Source organism: Callionymus lyra, chromosome 9 (assembly GCF_982586985.1).
Source record: "Callionymus lyra chromosome 9, fCalLyr1.hap1.1, whole genome shotgun sequence".
Classification (NCBI taxonomy): domain Eukaryota; kingdom Metazoa; phylum Chordata; class Actinopteri; order Syngnathiformes; family Callionymidae; genus Callionymus; species Callionymus lyra.
Genome location: NC_141826.1, coordinates 6,830,848 through 6,839,468, shown reverse-complemented (window position 1 = coordinate 6,839,468; position 8,621 = coordinate 6,830,848). Strand labels below are relative to the sequence as shown.

Sequence of the window (8,621 nt, the reverse complement as noted above, 5' to 3'; positions counted from 1 at the left end):
GGAAGAGCAGGCCTGAGGCGGAGAAGGAGCGCGGCTGGAGGTCTTCTGGATGTTCTGATTGTTGCTAGAATGAAAAGGAAAGTTAATTTCAAGACGATATTTAAGACGTGGAGTTGGATATGAACATGTGTGACACTTACAAAAAGACGAGCGGGCTCATGACTTCCACAGCTGGTCGCGGCTGAACCCAGAACCCTGGGGGGACTCCACTGTTGACCCAAGTCAACCCAGCTGGGACTTGATGGTAGTGCCTTAGTGTGTTCTCTGACAGCACTCGTCCAAACGATGGAACCGTCGTGGCTCCACATTGGAAGGGGTGGGTTTCAGGGGCCGTCGTCATCTTGAACTCTGAGGTCAAGTCTTTCTCTAACTGCTCGACATCAACCTCTTCAATGAGTTTGAGCAAGAGCAGATCGTCTTGAGCAGCAGAGTCCAAATCAGGAGCAGACGGAAGGTCCCCGATCATGGACAGGAACGTGGAGTGGACTGTGTCCGACTCCGTGCTTGGATCAGTCCACTCGGACGAGAAGCTGCTCAGATCGATAGTGACGAGGTCCATTGTTGAAATCATCTGTACAATAGATTATTGATCAGATAAAATATGTTTAAACCAAAATTAAAACATAAACCTTAACTGTTGAAACAACACTTAGGAAACGTGTATTATTGGGATGTTACTAACAATGATCTGTGGTAATAAACTGTACAATAATTGTACTACTTGTACAAATAAATACATTTATATTTATAATATCTCTTGCTGTTTTAATTAACATGTCAAAGTAATTAAGTTACTGCCTAATTCAAACGAGTCATTTACATTTAAATTACATTAAAAGTATTTTTTATTGACGTGTGTGTTGAGTGACGTTGGATCAGTTGTGGGATTGTTAGCAAAAATGTGGCTAAAGCAGAACTAAGATGGACTCAATTGGAAAAGGTGATACTTACCGAAGGTCCGATGCGAAATACGGTAAATCCAGGTGGAAATTACATTTTATATCGCTTCGATAAAGACGCATTAAAGGCCTCGTGTACGTCATCATTGACGCAGGTTCAGGTGTCAGCCAATCAGAAGCGAGCGTTCGTCCACTTGCAGGTGTCATCGCCGTCATGTTTTCGTACATCGGTGAGGACTCGATGTTCCGTGAGTGACCGTTTTTTGTTGTTTATTTGTTTCATTTCTTAAAAGATTTGTTTGTTACCTTCTCTTCGAAGTTTTTGATTCAAGTTTGTACTTGTCACTCGGCTAACACTAAAACTAGCCGTTACACTTGTCAACGTTGACCACGACAACCTTTTTATCCTGTTGAGATCCTTGTGTCGCTACACGGGGAAATAAACATCTCACTATCGTCGATATGGTTTAATTAATCTATCAATTTGGCTTATTATTTTCGAAGCTTATTCGTTTATTTAATCCAACCTCTGTAGCATGACGTTAGCATGTAGCTAAGCTAATGCCGCCTTATTTCACCTAATTTTTCGCCCATGTATCACTCACTACCAGAACCTAGTAGATAAAGGTTAGTTAAGAAACAGCGATTGTAATTGAATTTTGCATTATTACTCGAAAACAACTTATTTAGGAGTAGTTTTCCGTTTTGTTTTTCAAATGGTGTCCAGCAGGGGGCAGTACCTCGGTGTGACGCCAAAGTCTAAACCCAATTTACTTAATTAAATCTTGTTTTTTATTATATTAATGTTTTTGGTGCTGTTTCTTATTGTTAAATAATGTTTGTTTTTTACTATTATTTAAAGAATAGTGTCGCTACTCTCAGTCTGAAACGTGTTATGTCCATAAAGATCATTATTATTAATAATCATTGAGAAGCTCGAAAAGAACATGTGAGGAAAGATCGTATTCGGTAAAAAGTTTTTATGTATCTATTACACATTTTTACATCATTTGGCTGCAGCAAACATAGATTAAAAATGTAAAATTACTTCATTTTCAATTTTAAGTAGAGAAACCAAACAGGAACACAACAAATTAGAACCGATTGAAGATCCAAATGTTTTTTTTCATAAAATAAGAATAACTAAACATGAGGTAAAAGTTGTTTTTGTTGAGAAGAAATGTCTATTTTCTGTTTTGTATTTACTTAATTATCCATTTACCATGAAACCTGAAAATTGAATCTTGTTTTTAATCATATTCCTTTTTGGTGCTGTTCTGGGTGCTGCTGCTCTCCTGCAGAAGATCCTGGAGGTGGATATAAATCTGCCGGTGGTGAAGGTCGAGCAGATGACCCGCCGCTCCTGATTCCATTTCTGGCGTCAGTCTCACAAGCTTAGTTTGAACGTCAGTCTGAACAGCTAGTAGATGCTTTTCAAGGTTCGTATCATCTTTCACTTCCATCCCTTTGAACTGTTGATCCACAAATGTGTCAATGACTTTAATTTCCTCCTTAGGATCTTCATCATCTGATAGTAGAAATCCTTGTCCTGCGACGACAACTTCCGCCACTGTATAAACAGGAAAACAGGTCGTCAAACAAGAGCTTTTCGGACTTGTACAAATCTGGCTGTGTTTTAGACACTCACCATGTGCCCCAGGAGGGTGTTGGTCTCTGCATCTTCAGGCTTCATCGTGTTTTTCACTTTCTCCCTGTTCTCCCTCATGAACACCATGAAGGCGTTCGGTGGTCTCTTGACATAGGGTTTTCTGGCCCCACAGCATCTGGTGGAACATCAGATCATTGCCATTAGATCTATGTTATGAGTTAAGTGTGGGTTGTTGCTGGAATGAGATAGAAAAATGATATTTAGAATCAGAATTAATATTAAAAAATGTACAAAAAGGAGACAAAACTTGTGTGACACTTGGAACATTCTGGAGACACAAACACGAAGAAGGTCATGAACAGCTACTACATCAACAGTTGACAGTTGATCAGCCACTGCTGTTGGAAAACAACGTGTTGTTCGTACGTGTTTCCATGTAAGAAGGGATGAATCATCATCGGTGGAAGCTGCACCCAGAACCCCGGGGGGGGGCCAACGTCGATCCATCTCCCTCCTGTCTGGACCGGATAGTTCTGCCCGACAGTGTTCTCCGACAGCACCGGTGGCTCCAGGGCCTCGACTTCATCGAGGAGTTTCATCAACTCCTCAAAGTCAATTTGAGGAGCAGAGTTGGAATCTGACGGAAGATCCCCGAATATTTCCTGGAGCGTTGAGGGTCCACGCCGGAGAGAAACTGCTCGGATTCGGAACAACGAAGTCCATCGTGGAAATCATCCGTGTAATAGTTTGAAAATGTCATTTATAATTCTTTAATAAATACTCTGAGCAGAAACGTGTCTTTACCTTCTTCAGACGTCTGGAGATACAAGGTGTAAAATACTCTGTTGAACCTGAGATGAAGACAGAAAAAGAAATTTAAAATATATTGCCAATGGCTCATAAATTAAAGTGTAAGGTGCTAATTTGACAAGGTTTATATTTAACACTTAATGAACAAACAGTTGAGAGCAGCTAGAAATGCAGTATATGTTGTCAGGTGCATTATTATGGGCTGTTTATGATCCAATCCACTGATAAAAATCTAAATATTATGTGGATTAACACAAAAAACAATGGATAAATATTTATTATTACAGTTCACGTCATTTTGAAAATATATTAGGCTAATAATTCAATCACATGACTTGTTTAATGTTGTTTTTTTATTTTAAAGTAATCAACTTGAATTAATTTTGACACACTTACAGTCTTTATAGTTTATTTCAACCTAATACTGGGGAAATTGACCATTTACAGTAAATAAACACATACAGTGGATCTTTATTGATAAATAAGTACAAATAAGTTTCAGATCAAATATTTTTTAACCAAAATTAAAACATAAACCTTAACTGTTGAAACAACACTTTCTAGGCAACATGTATTATTGGAATGTTACTAACAATGATCTGGGGTAATAGACTGTACAATTATTTTCCTACTTGTACAAATAAATACATTTATATTTATAATATTTCTTGCTGTTTTAGTTAACATGTCAAAGTAATAAAGTTATTGCGTAATTCAAACGATTCATATACATTCAAAATCACATTAAAAGTAGTTTTTATTGACATGTGTGTTGAGTGACGTTGGATCAGTTGTGGGATTTTTTAGCAAAAAAGTGCCTAAAGCAGAACTAAGATGGACTCAATTGGAAAAGGTGATACTTACCGAAGGTCTGATGCATTTTATATCACGTTGACACAATAAAGGCCTCCTTCACACTCCCTTTAGCTAAATAACGGACACACACAGCTTGCTGCTCGGTGTTGCCATCTCTAGCCTCAAATCTGCAGGTGGGGTAGTTTAAAGTAACTTACTACGTCAACCAGGTGTCACCTCTCAGTGTCTACTCTCTGTGACATCTCTCTCTGAAGCCCATCAACTTCCATCTCTCTGCCTCTGCACTCCGCTCCACTTAGTCTGAAGCAACATGAAAACATTACTGTTTATTAACGTACAAATATGTACATAGTTCAAATTTTTTATGGTCTTCAGTTTTCCCATGGAACTATAATAACAGTTTTTTTAGTGATTAAAAGACATGGTTTGTTTGTCTAGACAAAGTGGAACAACAGTTACTGGGAGAGATGAAAGTTGATGAGCAAAAGCGGAGGTGAGTTGACTATCAATGAATGATGTCCCAATGTTTTCCTTCTTTTTTTTGCGTCAGTCATTTGATTTTGAATATCGATGGCAGAAATCTAAAACTTCCCATATGAGGAAAAAAGAAAAAACTGTCAGTTTCTTACAGAATGCATTTTGATCAGGTGACTTTTTTGTCACAAGGAAGGATGGGATAACTTTGTAAACACATATACATACACATATACATATTTGTATATTTATAAACAGTAATATTTTCATGTTGCTTCAGACTAAGTGGTAGTGCAGAGGCAGAGAGATGGAAGTTGATGGGCTTCAGGGAGAGATGACACAGAGAGTAGACACTGAGAGGTGACACCTGGTTGAAGTAGTAAGTTACTTTAAACTACGCCACCTGCAGATTTGAGGCTAGAGATGGTATATATATACCATATATATATGGTATATATACTTTTAATGTAATTTAAATGTATATGAGTCGTTTGAATTACGCATTAACTTAATTACTTTGACATGTTTATTAAAACAGCAAGAGATATTATAAATATAAATGTATTTATTTGTACAAGTAGGAAAATAATTGTACAGTTTATTACCATAGATAGATCATCGTAACATCACAATAATACATGTTGCCTAGAAAGTGTTGTTTCAACAGTTAAGGTTTATGTTTTAATTTTGGTTAAAAAATATTTGATCTGAAACTTATTTGTACTTATTTATCAATAAAGATCCACTGTATGTGTTTATTTACTATAAATGGTCAATTTCCCCAGTATTAGGTTGAAATAAATTATAAAGACTGTATGTGTGTCAAAATGAATTCAAGTTGATTACTTTAAAATAAAAAAACAACATTAAACAAGTCATGTGATTGAATTATTAGCTTAATATATTTTCAAAATGACATCTGAACTGTAATAATAAATATTTATCCATTGTTTTTTGTGTTAATCCATGTAATATTTAGATTTTTATCAGTGGACTGGATCATAAACAGCCCATAATAATGCACCTGACAACATATACTGCATTTCTAGCTGCTCTCAACTGTTCATTCATTAAGTGTTAAATATAAACCTTGTCAAATTAGCACCTTACACTTTAATTTATGAGCAGCTGGCAATATTTTTAATTTCCTTTTTCTGTCTTCATCTCAGGTTCAACAGAATATTTTACACCTTGTATCTCCAGACGTCTGAAGAAGGTAAAGACACGTTTCTGCTCAGAGTATTTATTAAAGAATTATAAATTACATTTTCTAACTATTTCACAGATGCTTTCCACGATGGACTTCGTTGTTCCGTTTCTCTCCGGCGTGGACCGATCCCAGCGAAGAGTTGGACACTGTCCTCTCAACGCTCCAGGAAGTGTTCGGGGATCTTCCGTCAGATTCCAACTCTGCTCCTCAAATTGACTTTGAGGAGTTGATGAAACTCCTCGATGAAGTCGAGGCCCTGGAGCCACGAAAAGACTCGACCTCCGGACTTGTCGACACGACAACGTACGACATCAACCCGCTACAATGTGGAGCCCGACAGTGCCGTGTCGTATAGACCGGTGCTGTCGGAGAACACTGTCGGGCAGAACCATCCGGTCCAGACAGGAGGGAGATGGATCGACGTTGGCGCCCCCCCGGGGTTCTGGGTGCAGCTTCCACCGATGATGGCTCATCCCTTCTTACATGGAAACACGTACGAACAACACGTTGTTTTCCAACAGCAGGTCAGTGGCTGATCAACTGTCAACTGTTGATGTAGTAGCTGTTCATGACCTTCTTTGTGTTTGTGTCTCCAGAATGTTCCAGCAGTGCCAACCATGAACCCTCTCGCCTTTTTGCAAGTGTCACACAAGTTTTGTCTCCTTTTTGTACTATTAATTCTGATTCTAAATATCATTTTTCTATCTCATTCCAGCAACAACCAGAACGTCCAGCCGACCTCCGGCTTCGCTCCTTCTCTTCCTCCGGCCTGCACTTCCCAGTTAGTTCTCTCGCTTTTTTTACTTTTCCAAAAATGCAACCTTCACTCATAAAATTGATCTAATGTTGTCAATGATCTGATGCGGTTGTGGCAAAAAACCACCCTACGTCAAGAGACCCTGAACGCCTTCATGGTGTTCATGAGGGAAAACAGGGAGAAAGTGAAAAACACGATGAAGCCTAAAGATAGTGCCGAGACCAACACCATCCTGGGGCACATGGTGAGTGTCTAGAACACAGCCAGATTTGAACAAGTCCCAAAAGCTCTTGTTTGACGACCTGTTTTCCTGTTTCTACAGTGGCGGAAGTTGTCGTCTCCAGACAAGGATTTTTACTATGGGATGGCAAAGGATGAGAGAAGAATGCACGCCGAGAAACACCCAGACTGGTCAACGGGCAACAATTATGTAAATAACTTTATTTTCTCTCTTTCTCTTTTGTTAAGTGTTTTATTAATCTTTTTGTTTCTCTGTGTGCAGGGAAGGAAACACAAGAGGGAGAGAAAGAAGAAGAATCTTATCATCTAAAGCCGCCGTTTTAACTGCTGTACATATGTTGAGTGTAAATAAATTATTTTTAATCAAAGTCTTTTTGAATGCAGCAGATGATGTTGTCTACATCAGGGCTCGAGAGCCTTTATTGTTTATAGAGCCATTTACGGGACGTGTCCCGCCAAAATAAAACTCTGTTTGACGGATAAACTGAATGCTAAACAGCTAATAGTCCTATAAAGTATATTTTACAAAAACAGGAAAGAAAATTATGAACTAATAAATGGTCTGTTTTAAACATGTAGCATGTGTCTGAAAGTTTAACTCTTTATACTCCAGAAAACATTTTGGACAAATTAAGAAAATTAAAATAAAAAGCTAATGCTAGTGGCAGAGCTACTTCTAACTTCTAAACAATCAACTACTTATTCTAAACGTTTAAAAATGGTGCAGAAATTAAAAGAGAAATCTGGGGCCATCTTGTTACAAAGAAGTAGACGTTTCCCTCGTTTATGAGTTTAAATATACACTAAAAGTTCAACAGAGGTCCCGTATAAAGAGCTAGCAAGCTAAATGCTAAGTGGCTAACTCTTAATCCAGGACTGTCATATTTTAAGATAAATTAATAAAATAAATAGGAAACTATTTTTATGGACCATGACTGGAATGTGGGGCCATTCCCGGTCCTTCAGAGGGCTTTTCCTCTCCTCCTTTTCCCTGCAGCGGTGATTCTCAGCGGACGTGTTTACAGTAACTTCTGCTTCTGAAGTCTTCGCCAACTCGTCTCGGTTCAGCCATCATTCATAGTAAATAAAAACAAGGAAACAAGTTGGCTGAGAAGGCAGTACATCTTACATTGATGACGTCCAGGTATTGTTCTAGAACGGTGCGTCAATAACAACATTCATTTGACACCTCGGCACATGACATTAGAACTCCTGTTTTTCTTAATGATAATCTTTTAAACTGACTCAACAAGAGAATTTATCTTGTTTTGTAAACAAATGCATAGTATGTTGTGGCCGGCAGCTACACTTTAGGGACACTTGGCGGCGCCAGAAGCAATATTTTAAACCTTATGTATTTTCCCTTTTTAATAAGACTGTGCTTTGAGCAGTAAGATATTCCAAAAGACAGACTTGAACTTGATTTTTAGACCAAGGAAACTAATAAAACTTCAATTTGAAGGCACACGGGCAGGATATGGGACATTTTCCCTTTCTCTTGATTTTAAAAATGAAATGCAAGACAACCCGTTCTCTCTTCTAAAAAAAAAAATATTGTGGCCTCATGAGCAAGAACAAAAATTAATTAAAATTTCAAGGGATTAATCTGCAGTATTGCAAGAAGAAAACATGAGTAGGGGACACTTTGATTTCTCTTAACGTATCGTTCAGAATACTTTTCACCGTCTGTCGGTCCTCCCTGGAGATGTTTGTCTTGAGTTTCAGTAGAGCGGACACGTGTTTTTCACTGGAAAGAAATGGACACGATTCGATAAATGGCAGGTTATTCTAGCATGACATCGATCT

At 38.1% G+C, this 8,621-nt stretch overlaps 1 long non-coding RNA gene across 1 annotated transcript; it reads left to right on the top strand.

The window, feature by feature from the left end:
- Positions 1–1,416: 1,416 nt before the first annotated feature.
- LOC148071617 (uncharacterized) lies at positions 1,417–3,301 on the top strand. Its single transcript, XR_015712791.1, has 2 exons — positions 1,417–2,338; positions 2,416–3,301. It is a non-coding gene; the product is annotated as an uncharacterized LOC148071617 (long non-coding RNA).
- Positions 3,302–8,621: the final 5,320 nt, after the last annotated feature.